General features: G+C 28.7%; 1 long non-coding RNA gene across 1 annotated transcript in view; it reads left to right on the top strand.

Moving 5' to 3' along the window:
• The first annotated feature begins 4,128 nt into the window (after positions 1 to 4,128).
• The window catches only part of LOC139905173 (uncharacterized), a 34,153-nt gene continuing 21,359 nt past the window's right edge, over positions 4,129 to 16,922 (top strand). The window contains exon 1 of the long non-coding RNA XR_011779720.1: positions 4,129 to 4,407. This is a non-coding gene — a long non-coding RNA (uncharacterized lncRNA). The remainder of the gene's footprint in view (positions 4,408 to 16,922) is intronic.

Below are 16,922 nucleotides of genomic sequence, written 5' to 3'. Positions count from 1 at the left end.
TATTTATTTTTAAGCTATATGAATTAATTTGAAGTGTAAATATTTAGTCTTAGGAAGTAATCTTTTAAAAGGTCTGGTTCAGTACCATAATAAATTGTGCTTCAAATTATGAGGGCAAAAATCACTCTAAGTTTACCTAATAATATATAAAAACTTCCATTGCGTAGGAACTGAAGAATAACCAGAAAACTATTTGGAACTGTCTAAATCAGATAATCCTATTCATGTTAATTTTATTGTCAAAATAAAGCGAAAAAACGTTCATAACTTTTTACTACACATATTATTTGTATTTTCTTTTTTTCAATACTATATTATCGATTATTGGTAATTATAAAAATATTTGCATTTATGGTAAATTGATCAATGCATGTTTAAAAAAATGTAAAACCAAATGGTTTTTATTGTTGTACTTGACATTGTCAAATCAAATACTTTTTTACAAAATGAAGACCAATTATTTACACTTCAAATGAAATACCTCATAATAAAATATAAAACCATATTTGAAATTAACATACTATTTTGCAGAAAATAGTTTTTTTTTCATGTGGATAACTAACTTTTGTTATTGTAATGTTGCCTCAAACTTATAAATAGGGTTAAAATACTATAAAATTTAAACTGAAAATTTTTATTAGGTAGAATATATATAAAAAAACCTATAGTTAGTTATTACCACGTCAACTTCAAATAGTATTAGATAATACGAAATAAATATAAATATATATAAAATGTAGAAAATAGAAATAATATGAAACTTACAAGATTTTTGAAAAATTACAACTTCGTTGCCTAGTGTTATTGGTTTACATTTGTGATCTATTTAGAAAAAACACAAAAAAAAACAATCTATAATCTATCAAGTCTGATGATATTAATATGAACAACGGAGAATTAAGAAAGTAGCACTTTTTTCTTTGGATCCCCTGTCGTGTTTGATTATTTTTATTTTATCTTTATAAATAATGTATGTTATATTGGGAATACGTATTATATCAGTTAAAAATAATCTTGCGATTTTTTCCACTGTTATTTCTTCTGTTGCCATTTTTTCCTCGCCAAAATAAAACTTTTTACATATTAAAGGATAAAAAAATAGTATTGGAATGGCTTCTTATATTATTTTGTAGGATTAAAATAACTTTTTATTAGTCTAAAGGTTTCTTATACTTTCAATAAAAAAAATTCTTTTTTTAAAATGCAAAATATATATAGATAGAAAAAATAATGAGATTATACGATTATCTCATTTTTATATCCGAAGATATTAATTGAACACTAATTAATTCAATTTCTAGTGTAATAATTTAGATTTAAATAATGATTATTTTGATTTGATTTGAATGCAAAGGCATTTTCTTTGGAAAAATAATAAATAATTAGTAACTTTTGACAGAAAATGAATTTTTTGGCATGTTTTTTTTTTTTTTTAATCTCTAAAATCTAAAGCAACTCATAAAAAAATAATTTTTATGAAAAAAATATTCAAATATTAAATATATTTAAAAAAAATATTGAATTTTTTGAAAAATAATTTCAAAAATCTATAGCTAAGCACAAAAAATTAAATTTTTGAAAAAAAATTCAAAACTTAGCTGTTCATAAAAAATTTCAAATATTAAATTATTTAGAAATTAAATTTTGGGACACAAATAAACATATAAAATAAATAATTTTTGTTTTCCATAACCAGAATAATAATTATAATACTGGAAACATTTTACAGAATTTCACAATAGGGTAAAAAATATATATAAGCACACACAAATACCTTAGACCTTAGCTTAATTGTATTTAAAATGCAAATATAATTTTTTTAAATATTTATCGCACAACCTCGAGCTTAGAGTTGTATGTTTTCATGGCAGATGTGCAGAATTTAATTTTCACAAAACCTTAAATTGAATAAAAATGTACAAAAATATTAGGCTACATGTTTATACGAAGTCTAAAAAAAAATTCTTGATATTTTTACATTTAATAAACCGTCACAGCTGAAATTTTTTCACACCCTTATACCAAAAAAAAAAAATTATGTCAAACTTGTGTACAGTCATAAAATAGCTCACATATTAAGACCATGTGTACATATATATTAAAAAAAAGAAAAAAAATATATTGTGTTATGGTAATATGCAGTAGTTTTGTACATTACACCAGTTTTTAATAAATTGTTTATTGATAATTTTTTGAAATTTTTAATTGGATTTTTTTTTCCGTACAAATATATTGATTATGTATCGATTAAAGTTAGAGTACCATATCTATTATACGTTTACACTTACTAGGAAAGAAATTGCAAAAATTAAATTTGAATATTAATTTTTTTTGGAAAAAATTTCAAAAATTAAATTCAAATATAAGCTTTTGTGAAAAAAATTGCATATATTAAATTTCACATATTAAATTTTTATAAAAAACATTTCAAAAATCTATAGATATTCAAAGAAAATTTAATTTTTGTCGAAAAAAAATTATGATAAGTGAGATTTTGGAAGGAAGAAAATTAGTAACGTTATTTTTTTTCACCCAATCATAAAAAAAAAAAATCTCTTACAAAACATTGATATGCTAAAAAAGCAATAACTGTTGAGGTTTGAAGATTGTAACATGCAAAGTTCTTAGAAATACATAGTGAGAACACTTATGAAAGATGTATTAGCCCATTTGTAATTATATTTATGATCCATATTGCATATCTCAACTTCTATTTCAAAAAGAGAAAGAAAAAATGGACAAAAAATCAGAAGTTATCTCAAAATTCGTTAAACTGTTGTTCATTCAATAATGTGTTTTCACTAAAGTTACAGATTGCATAATAACCGAAACTGACGTCATTTTGTCTCGCCCTCTTCCTTCTTTTTATTTAATAATTCAGATCTATTTAAATTTCAAGGGTTCTAAGGACTGATACATCGGTCTTTCAGTCCTATGGTGTAGCTATTTTTTTAATTTTCGTCACTCATAGCGAGGATTGAAGAATATCAGAACCAAGTAAATAATGATATCTAGAACGTACAATAATACATTATAGTCACACATATCCTACGAGTATCTTGTCTGTTTGAAAAAATCGTTGCACTCATCAAAGCCGGTGACAATCCCTCTGTGATTGCACGTAACTTCGGAATCAGTCACACCACTGCATACAACCCCAAGAAGAACTTAAATGAAATCCTTTGTCAAAGGCCAAGAAGATCAAATTCAGTCCACACAGAAGCCTCATAAGTTTTGTGAAGGAGAATATAGGTGCAAACCTTCGTGACAGCATCCGACAAATAGCCAGGGACATCAGGGTTCACGAAACAGCTGTACTGCGCATCGCTAAGGAAAACGTTCGAAACACCCAACCAATACCATGATGCTCGGTGTCACTGGTTTTGACAGTAAGGCATTTCCCCCAGTGTGTATAATAAGGACCTCGAAGGCCAATAAATATAAAATTATCTTAGCCAAGAAGGTTTTTCACACCCTAAACGCAGCCTACGGCAAGGGAAATAGAATATGGACAAAAGAAGGAGGACCGTTACACACTTCCAAGATCCCAAAAAAGTATTTGACTAACAAATTAGGGGTAGATGGATTTTGGTACATAGAGATTTGGCAGCCCAACTCCCTCGACCTTAAACCATTGACTACTACGTGTGGAGCACCGTAGAGAAGAAGGCCAACGCCCACTACCACCGCAGCGGGAAAGCTATGATGACTAAGGTGGAGGCGGAATGGGCCAACATGCTGGCAGACACATTCAGGAAAGTATTTCGTACCGGCTGGAGCTCTGTATTGTAGTAGAATTTTTGAAAAATAATATAAATTAAAATATCCTTTATCTCCTTTCTCATAATTATTTTTTGTATCATTAATATTAAGCCTAGTTTTATATTTCTTTCTAATAAAGTAAAGTGTGCAAAAGAACATTGAACATATCATATAAAAACAATATTCATTTTTCAATTTTATGTAATATTAAACGAACCTATTATAATTCTTACTTAGTGATATAATATATTATATTACATAACCGAATAATTAAAAAAACGGGGAAAACCCAAGGAACAACGTAGGTCAATGTTCTACGCACTTGGGACAAATTATACTCTTGAGCTCAATGTGCATAGATTAGCACCTCGATTGTTCATATAGAAAGAATATTCATAGTGTATGGACTTAAAGAAAATTCTTAGCTCAGAGAAAGTAAATGTAAATCTATAATCTTTACTTATACTTAATCAGTGAAACTCCATCTGACTAATTAAAGGAACATAAAAAAACCTCAGTGACGTCACAAGGAATCAATGTCACCTTCTTTAAGGATTGACAAAAATGACTGAGCTGAATGGGATCGGACTGAACCGTATCCCGATCCTCTGTCCTAAATAAGAACCTTCAAAATACCAGCCGCAAGTATTAACTGCAATATTAGTTTAGTACTAAATCGTTTAGTAAATTTAGTAGTTTCCTTGCACCTATCTAGGTTAAAGTAAAAAAAAAATGCATATGTTCAAGGGTTAAATGTAATTAATGATCAAATGAGGAACTTCTATTGAAGTTACAAATGTTCCAGTCATATTAATTTGATATTTTATAGGGAGTAATTTGATAACATATCATTACTCCCTTCTAAAAAGACTACAGTTATAGTTATTGTTTATTTATGATTAAGTAATTCAAAGAAAAACAGAGTTAGCTAACTATACTCAGACAACTTTCATTTTTACTCTGAGGAAATATGTAATTTATCAGCCTAAATGTGCGATAAATTCTCATTTTTGGGCATTCTTACGAAGAGAAAATGTGCTTAAAATTTGCAAAAACTAATTAGCTAAAATTAGTAATATTTTTTTAACCTTCAACAGTAGAAATATATATGAAAATGAGCGTTAAAATTCTATAAGCTCCTATAGCAACTCCATCTGTTGGAAGCAAGGATATCAAATTTCCTTCTCATCTTCTCCCCCAATGGAGATTATAACTTTTATTTGTTTAAACACCAAAGATTTAGTGTAGACATTCTACATATACATACAACGCCGCCATACAATATTTATTTTGTGGGTTTATTTCACTTACCTGAATGCATAAAATTAGACATAAACATACGTATGACGATCACTTTTCAAGAATTTTAGACGTTGCTAAAGTAGTAGAAGTAGTTATGGGTATTATTTTACATTTTGTCAACTCAAGTTTCAATTTGTAGGGAATAAAAGAAAATAAAAGAAAGAACAATACCTTATCACAAATAACAAAGAGTCCCCTTTTTTTTATTAAAAAAAAAAACACACACACAAAAAGATTAAAATCAACAACGAAAAACGTAACTTAAATCTACCATCATAGATTCTTATTTTCAAATATTTGTCATTTGAGTATTTTATTATGGATATATATATATATGAACCTAACTATAAGACAGCCCTGTTTGCCGTTCGTTAGCTTAGTTTCATTTTGACAGTATACCTATGCAATATACCTATGTATCTACTAATATATATATTTTATTAATACACAAAAATTTAAAATGCATTTAAGCTATAATTAAATTAATAATGCTTTATATAAGTAAAAAAACAACTCTATACATGCATTTTGTTTCCTATTCCCTTTTTTGACCCACAAATGGTTTTTTTTTAAATTTTCTTTTAGTAAAATAATGTATATTTATGAAACAAAGATACATGTCTGCATAAAACCGGTCACGGGATACACTGTATATAGTGGCCCCTGAATTACATCATACACATATTTTGAATGAAAAAAAAACAATATAGTTATATTAATGAGCTATTGCAGGCGTCATAGAAAGTGTATAGAGGGTGTACTACTAACTATACATATATAGTGATCTCAGATGTACAGAAAAGAAATTAAATGAAATTATAATGTAATATATGTATAAACGAATTAATAAAACGTTTTTTGAGGGAACAAGTTATTCGTATTTCCCTCCCTATTATTTAACTTAGTGTATCTTCTTCATTATTTTGAATCAGGTGATAAAACGTTGTAAAGTTGAGAGTGTTTACTACTAACGTTTTTTGACAGTAGTTCTTATGCGTCCATTCTACAGTCTACACTTGGCATCAAGTGACTACTACCTGTTGATGTCTATGGCCAATGCACTTAGGATACAAATTTGGTCTCCATATAGGCCTGTGAAAATTGGTGGTCCTCCGAGTTTTATACCCATAGAAACAATAGATTATCCTTGGCAACAAGTTAGTAAACAAAACAAGGTATACTATGCTTAAATTGTAAAATTTCTTATGAAGCATTGAAAATTTTAGTGAAAAATACGAAATTAATTTTTCCCTAACCTATTTTTATTCTAATTGCATAAATAAATAAATCAAACCATGAAAAAAATAGCTCTTAGTTTTTTCAACTAAGGGCGACAAAAAGAAGATAAGTAGAAGATGGTATACAAGAGTTCTAGTATTAAATATCTTTCGTAATTTTTAAAGCTATCCCACGATCTTGATTGACAATTTTTTGATTTGAGATCGATCAATAAAGATTTTTCGAGGAAATGCCGATTTTTTTTGGGAAAACAATTCATAATCCATTAATCGGATTAAAACTATTATTTTTTATTTATTGGTTAGATAGAGTTGTACCAATCAGGTAAAAAATAACAACATTGTAGAGCTATAATTAAACCATTTGACCTAGAAAATTAGGTTTATATTCATTTTATTCGTCGAAGTCTAAAAATATTCTCATAATAATTTTAGAACTATGGATGTATACTTGTGTAGATTACATAGCTTTTTTATGTCATATATGATCGGTGCAGCCATTCCTTCCTAAAAAAATTCTCCCATACATAATAATTGATCAAATAAAATTCAAAAATCATCAACATTGGACCGTTAAAAAATGATTAAACAAGTATTGAATTATGAATATACAGCCAAAGGATTACGCTGCCTTGCTCGGCCCACGAAGAGAGCCAGAAATGATATTGACAATGAATGGTCAATATTATTTTTTTGATGTGTAGACCCCTTCGGCACAGGCGAGCAGGAGATTATGAATTAAAGAAAAATATATGATATAAACTTACAATAACATTCCTATATATATACATCACAAAAATTTATCTAGATAAGAAGTCCATCTGTTATATCAGTTGAAAAATGACCAAATTAAAATTCGGTAAGAAAATTTCAAAAAAATTTCTTACTCTAATGTTGCAAAAAAGTTGTAAATAGCATTTATTGAAACTGTAAAGAGGAACACAAACCTACCAAAAAAAATTGTTCATGCAAAAAGAAAAAAGTTATGAATAATAATGTCGTCGAAAAAATAACCCTTCATAACAGATTCATTTTTGCAAATACTGCAAAAACTATACGATAAAATGTTCAGGAAATAAACTATTATTGTGATGGAGTCTTAAACTGTAAATCAAAAATACATCGTTTTGTGGGATTTCTTCTTAAAAACAGAAAATTGACGTTTGATGAAAAAATGAAAAAACAAGAGTACAAAATTCCACTGAATATGACAGATATGTCAGTTAAATCAAACTTTTTTGTGCCATATTTGTATGTAAACGAATCTCTAGACAACCTTCAACAAAAAAATATTTTTTTATCGTTAATTCTGTCCTTGTAGTTGGCCTGAAATGACATTGGTGGTCATTTCTTTTTTTGTAAAATTAGCTCCAACTAAATTTTAAATGTCAAATTTTTTTTTATTTGACACAATTTTTCGGTTTATTATCTAAAACTTAGCAATATATGTGTTTTTTCTCAAAGAGGTAACAAAAAAGGTCAACAAGGTTAACGTTTGCAATTGTCTCATTATTTAAAGTAAAAAAACGTATTTGCAAATTTTGTAGTTACCAATGGATGCTCAGTGGGCGTGATACGCACATTTCTTTTAAAAAATTCTGTCATTCTTTTAGAGACGTAAAAATGATAAACATTTCTAAAAAAAAACTTTTAATAGAATTTTAACTTAACTAAATTTGTTAACGTTACTTACGAACTATATCATCTGTGTAATATACGGATGATATTAAAACAAGATCACGTTTTTCCCCAAAAATATCAAAACTTTAGGGCCGTTAAGCTACCACTAAATATTCATAGAAATTGCTCAAACTTTGTGAATCGTATTTTTTTATCAAGAGACTTTTTCACAAAAAGTGATTTATTGGCACCCTAATATGTATGTTACAGATGATCATGAGCAGGGACACCTCCCAAGGTTTAGATTGGAGAGGCTGTAGCCCCCTCCCCAAATTAAGGAATCTTTAATTTTACGAGAAAATTTAATATACGAAATAATTTCCAACAAATTAAATTTTTCAATTTTTTTCCAGAAAATTACATTTTTTGTAAATAGATATTGATTTGTTTAATTGTTCTCCAAAAATATTTAATTTTTTAAATATAATTTTGAAACTGTTTTTTGTAATGTAAGAAATAATATAAAGTATGGATATGGATTATTATTTAATAAGCTTTAGGAATGGCATACATTACTGAACTGGATAGAAATAGCAGTCTTCAGTCTTAAATAAGCACTGCCACAACACTAATTAAGAGAAGAATATAAAAAAAAAGATATTTAGAATTGACTTCTCCTGCCATACGTATGAATTTTCAAAGGTTAAGTAATTTAATGAGTTTTGACCTCATTTTTAAGAATAAAGAACTCTTGATTTTATTTTTCATTGCAATATTTGTGTTCTTCTTTTGATATTTTCCTAACATAAACAAATATGTATATGTTTTTAACATAAAATTCTATATATTTAAATGACAAAAATGGCAGATTTTTGCAATCGATACTTTTCAAATTATGTCCCTACAATAAACTTGAAAAATTACAAAGTGTTAAATTAAATTATTTTTTATTAATGAAGAGTCGTTTTTTCTTTTCTTTATTTTGACCTATTTAGTAATATTATTTAGAGCGGAATAGTTATAAAAGGAGTTTTTCAATTCAATTTTATACAATCGTTGGCTGAATGTTTGAAGGGGTTAAGTCATTTTTTTAGTTGATGTAATTATAGCTATTTAATGCTAATACGATAATAAGCAATTAATAAATCAAAGTTTGAATCTCTGTCTGTCTGAATGTGTGAAAAAAATTCACTGGGGGAATTGCTTAAAGTTATCTATGATCCATGTCAAATCATCAAGTTTTTTCAACTTTTTGCAACAAAGTTCTCCACTTTTTTTCATTTTCAGAGCATGTGCTTAGTGAACTATGCGTCGATAACGGAGAAAATTTTTTAGTTTATTTGCATTAATTGTTCTAGAGATATTGACATTTTTGTTAAGGACCGGTCTCCAATATTATGGTCTGACTACATCGTAGCCCGGAAACTAAAAGTGGCATTATTGTCTCAAGGAATAGTGATAAAGAAATAAAAATCAGCATGTCTCATAAGTTTTATATGCAGATTTTGAAAACCACATTATTACTCCTATAGAGGAAAGGAAGGGATCGACAATTACAAATTTTCGGATTTATTGACCGCCCTCCCTTTTGTGGTCATTATTTCAAAACACCCCCTCCCCCCCCCAAATTGATTTTTTTGTATTAAATTTTTATCTTCTAAGCCAAAAGTAATTGTCTTCAAATATTATGAAGGAAAAGTGGATAGTTATTACATAATTCAAGATTGAAGTTGATACCTAAAGTATGTAATTTCCATGCACTAATTTGAGAGCTTGTTTTAGGATATACATATATTAAGTTATCTATTTTAATGAATATATTATGCCTAGTAATTATATTTTACATATAATGTTATAGGTTACTGCATGTCATACTTTGAAAATAATAGTAGTAGAGAAGCATCAGTTATTTGGAAATTTTTAACTTATCATTTCATGCAATCTTTGATTCGTTTTCATAAGAAAAAGTTCACTTCAAAACACTAGACAATTAGTTCCAAGTATAAGCTTAATTATACTTGTTCATTCTTTTTCATACCATATCACAAATTAAAGGATGATTACAATTTGATAATGAGGTTATGGTTTTCTTAAAAATAGGTTGAATTTATTGATTATTATCTGCTTTTCTTTATCATTAATGGAATAGTTTTGTCGAGAGTTTAAAATTGTTGAATTGATTCTCTTTACCAATCTCAATGTTTTCTTCTACCTTTTTCAATTTTCGTTTAACGTCTAATTCTCTGTGTCTTTTTGATTTTGCATGTTTCTTAAAGGAGACAATCCAAAGTCTTTAAGGCTATTATCAAATGTCATATTGGTTTGATCACAACAGTATTCCGGATCCGGATATTCATTGTATGCATATAACGAATATATTTTGATTTAAGAAATATTAATGAAATATTGCAGGCTTGTGCGTATTACAAGAGCACTATATCTATTTGCACTTTTTTATTGATCTCTTATGTATATAATAATTAAAAAGGGGATGAGTGTGAAGAAAAAACTAAATATAATTATTAAAAAAGGAAAACGGTTGATGCGTTTGCCCTTTCTTCTTTTTTGTTCATTTTTTAATAACTCGTGTGGTGGGTATTAACATCTCTCTCTAAAAGTAGAATTATCGTCTATTTTTGGTGTAAATTATTTAAAAATGTATTATTCAATAAATTTATATGAATTTCAATATAATAATAAATATTAAATGTAGAAGTTTCTCCTCTTTATAGCAGTATTCACTTTTTCCCCTACCAAATCATAAAACAGCCACCTGATATGAACAACATTTCGCTCCTGCCTTCTCCTCACGCTCTTAAAAAACCACTCTCTAATCATAATTCATATCTATAGATTTGATCAAAATAAAAACGCTGGTATATTAAAATAATTTTTATTCTTGAGGAGAAATAACGTAGTATGAAATTATATAAGTATTTTTGTATTGACTAGTTACGTGTGAGTTTGCTCATGAAAACAGAAAATATCACTGAGTTATCTTTTATATTATTAGATAAAAATGTGTCTTTAAGGCGGGGGCCAATTACTCAATGCTGGGTACTATTGGCAGTACTACATAAGATAAATTATTTTCATTCCGTAAGAAATCATTACACGATAGTATTAATTGAATTTTCTCTTTTACTTGATAACTAATCGACCAAAAAGAATTGCCTTAATTTGTCCAAAAAAAAAAAATGAAAGAAAAATAATGCATGTTCTGCAAATAAAATATGCTTTGACTAAGCACGTACAAGTATAGTTTTTGATGTTGACGTGGACAATGTACAATAATAGAATTGGGAATTTTTTTGTATTTTTCACCGTATTTCAATGTTTTACAAGAATACTTCTAGTGTTATAATCATCCGATTTAATCCAGGTATGCCCTGTTCTATTCGATAACTTGCTTCCAACAAGAATCCAACTTTATAATGCCTTTTTAGTAGTAGCCCTTGTTCCTACTGGTAAAAAAACTCGGATAAACTATTTTCACATGCCCTTATTGAGGCTAAATTTGTACTCCCAAGTGCGTTGGGTATAAACAAGAACAGGTGGAATTCATTTGGTGCCAGGGTCGCACTGTAGGGTGGATGCATAAGAACTTCCCATCCGAGCCCCAAGAGCTTCTGGTGCTTCATTAAATATGTGTACGGGCTGGACTGGTCTTGATGATGTCTTGTTGCCCTCCAATTCACCAATGCTGTTCGATTGCCAGCTTCAAACGGCCGAGTTGTTAACAGTAGAGGTAGAATTAAGCAAGGTAAAAAATGATCAAACCACTGTTGTTCAACACAAACCGAAAAAGTATTGGCTCCGTATAAATCTCAAATTTTCTTGGTCGCTTTTAACTCGTTTTTCCCTTTAAGGTAATCAAAATGTAAAATATAGCGAATTTCTTCAAATGAGATCTCCATACTAATAATTCACCACTGAACCTGCCAATTGCAATAAAGTTGAAGAAGAGTTTGCAGTATACACTCACACCTTTGCAGCACTATATCGTATGATCTGATGGGACCAAAAATGAGCAAGATATATTTAGTTTAAAAAGAAGGGAGGGAAATACGAAATTACTTTTTCTTAACCTAATATATTATTAGTTTCGACCCGCAATAAAAAAAAAATTATACTTTGATCAGTTTATTGTACATGACCTATTTTATTAGTTTGACTATACTATTTAAAAAAAAATAATAAAGTGTTATATTAAATGAATGCAAAAGATATTTGCATGTTAAGCAAAGTCCAATATTCTATTTGTGCTACTTATAATTTTTCTTATATTGATATTATTATTCATTTTAATACCCTTCACTGTTTCAACCTTAGAAATTTATTAAAAATAAGGTTACAACATGTGGGGGGAAAATAAAATCACAAACCGGTAGAGCTCATATCTGATAAGCAAGTTTGAGTGAACATAGACAATAAGTATCTGGTTTTTTTTGAAAAAAAAAAACCCTATTTAAAAATTAGAAAAGTAAAAACGGTTGTTTTATGTGCACTTTCTTCTGTTTGTTCATTATTTAATCGGTCGTTGTGGTGTTCGCATGCCCCTTCGAAGTAAGCATTTTTTCCGATCTTTGGTGTAAATTGTATTATAAATGCATCGTAAAATAAATATATATGAATTTATATATAACTACAGGGGTTCCCCGTTTATCGCAGTTTTCAGGAACAAGAAAAATAGGGGTCTTATGAGGACTTTATTAGTACACAAACCCGTGAAATGGGAGAAATTATTTTTCAAAGTCCACTTTTTACTATATTTCTTTTTTTTTTAGAATCGTTAGGATAATAAAAACATTTTATTCATATTAAACTATCAAAAATTATATATTCCAGACCAGATACTTGTAAAATAATTGTAAAATTGAATCTTAATCGAGGATTTACTTAATTTTTAATCCTGGGATTTCAAAACTGTAAAATTTTGATAATCAGATCTTAACCAATATTTATTCATCAACCATTTCCATTGCAAGTTTGTATAATGAGTAATCGGGAAAAGTTTTAAGTCTAAGTTACAAATCAAATAATTGCAGTACCCCCCTCCCCCCTTTGAAAAATTATAGACCTCTATTAAATGAATATATCGGATAGTATGCAAGAACTCAACAACAACTACAAAAATTCTTGTTTACTTCAATATATATTTTTTTATTATAAAAAACGAAAAATGAGGGAAATTTACCGCACTATACGAGGAGTAAGAATAATTCCAAACATAACATCTACATCCCGAAAATGATTCATGAACGGAGTGTTGAAAAAGTGATACAAGTATGCACCCGGGCCTTGCCATTCATACACTTTTTTTTCTATAATATAATTTCTTTTATTTTAGAGGAGCTGAAAGTACAAAAGAAATGTTTAAACTAATTCCAAGTTCAAATCGAAATTATAGAGTTTCAATCCTCATAAAAATCAATTTGATATAATTAATATAATCTGGGAGGGAACAAAGGGTTGACTCCATTTTAATCACTTTTTTTATAAACTTAGTGGGATAAATTAAAAAAATTCAGTAAGTAACTAAAATTTATTGCTGGAACTTTCATTACATATGTAGAGCTTGAACAAAAGATGCAACATAATCACGATGAAAAAAAGAAATAGCTTTTATGGCTGTTCTTTTTCTCACCGGCCAGACCACGTTAAAAAACATGATCATTTTGTTTCATAATAGGTGAAGTAAGATGGTTTGAGCAGCGTTTTCACTTTATTTTGACAATAAAATGAAAATAAATAGTTAAACTTAACAAGCTGCTCCAATTAGACGATTTTAAGAGCGTTAGTCCGCTCAAGAAATCCTGAGCGCACTCCCGCTCCCACTCAGTTACTAATTTTGTGAGGGCACTCCGCTCGTTTAGTAATGCAAAATGCGCGCTCAAGCTCCTGCTCAATCAAAAATGAGCGGTGCTCATTTTTACACTCGTATTTGAACTTGACAACTCTTTATGTATGTATGTTACAAAAAAAATCCAATTCAATTTTTCCCTTTTAAACCTGTTTTATCAAATAGATAATGGTAAAAAAGACATTTTGATACCAAAATCATGTCTCTAGCTTCAATATAAAGGAAGTTATTATGACTAATATGTCATCGTCATTTCACGATATTTTGTCGTAGTATTAAATCTGTCAATGTTATAACCTACACATAAAATCTGTGATATAATAAAATATGATATTTCAATAAAATAACACAACTTTCTTAAACATCAAAAAAATTGAATGAAATTTTCATGAATTACAGAATACAGTACTATACAAAAGATGATTTTTTTAAATACCTACATTTAAATGGTATAATATGGAATTCGAGGATATGAATACCACGCTCTCCAGTCAACTAATGATAGTTATTGAAAAAAAGGAGAGGTTAAAAATTTAGGCAAAGTACTTTCATATTGCTCAGTAATAAAGATTGAAGGTGCTAATATCGGGTTAAAATTAGTGTGTTCTACATATCCAAATGTTTAAAAACTTTGCCAAGTAATACAAAAATAATTTTTTTTAAAGTCCATTTATCTTTTTCTTCAATCCATTACACTTCATCTGTAGTTTTAAAAACTATTTCCAAATGACTTATTTTATATCGAATAGTGCGGTTAAACAATAGGAACGGATTGAAAAAAAAAATTAAATTGGTAAAAGATTAAAAATTTATCTACATTAAATATAATTGACATTAAATTGATTTCCCCAATTTAAGTAATACACAGCAAGTAATTCTACAGAGGTCCCCGAAACACTTCTAAACTTTCACGTACGCCTTCTGCAAGATATTCACTCTAAGTAAATTGGCATTATGTAACGTACCTATTTTATGATTGCAAATAAATTGCAAAAATTTATCACGAAAAATAAAGACAAATAAGGTACAAGAATAAATAAAACTTAAAGATTTAAGTTTATATTTAAAATGAAAGTATCCATAACATGATTCATACAATGAACTATGAAATATTATTCATTGACCAAAGTATTTTTTCAAAATTTTCGTCCTTTAAACTTTGGTATCTATCTTTAATTATTTGACCGCCTTTTGAAAATATTCGCTTAATGGCAGCTGAGGACGGCAGTGTTGTATTATTTTGTAGAAATATTCTTTGAATTTTTGGGAAAGAGTTAAAAAAGGTTAAAAGAGTTGTCTTCTAAATTCATAAAATTTTCAACAATTTCAGAGGGGGGTTTGATTTCTTTTGTATTTTTTCTTCATTGGAATGAAGCTTGATGTTGACTCAAATTCTACTAAATTTTCAGGATTTTCACAAACAATCTCAGTTGTGATGAGAAGGCTAACCTCATCCAATAAGACTTTTTTCATATATTCTTGTAATTCTGGAGAATCACTAAAGCATTCCAAATCTTTAAATAATGCATGAGTAGATATAGCTAACAAGTGGATCTTATCCTTAAAAAGGTGTCCAAATCATTTTTCGATTCCAGCTAATAAAGCCTCCACTAGAGGCTTGCAAAATTTAAGAATGGGCATCACAATTTTCAGTTTTTTCTTCGCCACTGAAAGTGAAGGCAAAATGTAGCCAAGAAACATATTCTTCTCACCTTGCAATATATCTATAGCAGCTACAAAATCCTTAAAAAACAAAATGTATTCATTAATTAAGTCTACATACCTCAGCTTTAGTGAAATACATCATTCCAAGATTGTCAAATAACTAATGAAGTTCATCACTACTTTTTTCAAGAGCTCTGGAAATGTCCAAAACACCATCAAATTTTCCATTCCCCTTGTCTCATTTAGGATTCTCAGAAGTTTCCCTACAATATCTTTAATGGTTTCAGCTGTAATAATACTCCAACTTTGCTTGTTTCAAAGTGATTGACATTTTCCAAAAGCTTTGTAAAATAACTTTTGAAACACAGGATCTTTGAAAGCTGAACCTATGTCTTTCTGTGCTATCAAATTCATAAAGTGTGCAGCACATCTGAAATGATTTGGTATGCGAAATTCTGAATCTTTTATAAAGTCAGGTCTTAATTCAAAAAATTGAATATTTTCATCCAGGAAATTCTTTTCTTCTTCTTTTTAACATCTAGGATTCCATAATTTTCAAAACACTTGATGAAAGTTCTTGCATTGTCGGTAATGATTCCTCCATCGCACTTATTTTGCAAGTTATAGCCGAAAATAATGGTTTTTAAGGCTTCGGCAATTTTATCGTGAGTGTGGCTGCCTTTTAATCTAGAGATTGCTAATACTGCTTGACCACGAGAAAAATCCGATTTTATCCATTGCCAAGTTACACCACCAATATAGCCACGCTTTACACCTGACCAACAATCTGCTGTCAAACAGAAACAGTGAATATTTGAGAAAGTTTGTTTCATTTTTTCCTTCATGTTAATAAATTGATGATCAATATTTTTCATGATTATTTCATAAGAAAGGACCTTTAAGCTTGGAAAAATTTCTTGAATGAGTCTACTAAAATGTTCATCCCTCACTAAAGTTGACGGCCGAGATGACTTAGATTTAACGATAAATTCAGTTATTAACGAATTTATATAGTTTTGAGAAATGTGAGCTCTAGAACTTGAACCTTTAGATTAAAAAAAAGATTGAATTGAGGCTTGAGATTGTGAATATTCTTTCAGCTTTTTCTTCCCTTTATCGGATTAAATGATTTTTTCAAATTTTTAAAGGACTTCTGTACCATGACGAGACTCTAAATGACGTCGTAAATTGAATTTCGATCTTTCAGTCGCAGTTACCTCTTTCCTACATTTTCCTAATTCGCAACGGAGTTTATAACTTATTTTTTCCTTTATTGCTTTAATTGAATTTGAGCGTATTTATTGGTCATTATTTTTTCCTTTTTACAAAGTAAACTTTATTGGTAGAATAGAACAGTTTATGTGATTTTGTTAGCGTCCTTGTAAAGGGATATTCTTGTGTTTTTTTTTCTGGTGAATTGATGTAAAGCCATTTTAATTGATTGTGTCCTTTATTCACAAATTGATATAACC

The sequence above is a fragment of the Lepeophtheirus salmonis genome, chromosome 4, assembly GCF_016086655.4.
Source record: "Lepeophtheirus salmonis chromosome 4, UVic_Lsal_1.4, whole genome shotgun sequence".
Lineage (NCBI taxonomy): Eukaryota > Metazoa > Arthropoda > Copepoda > Siphonostomatoida > Caligidae > Lepeophtheirus > Lepeophtheirus salmonis.
Note: the sequence above shows the minus strand (reverse complement) of the source record. Positions and strands in the feature narration are given on the sequence as shown.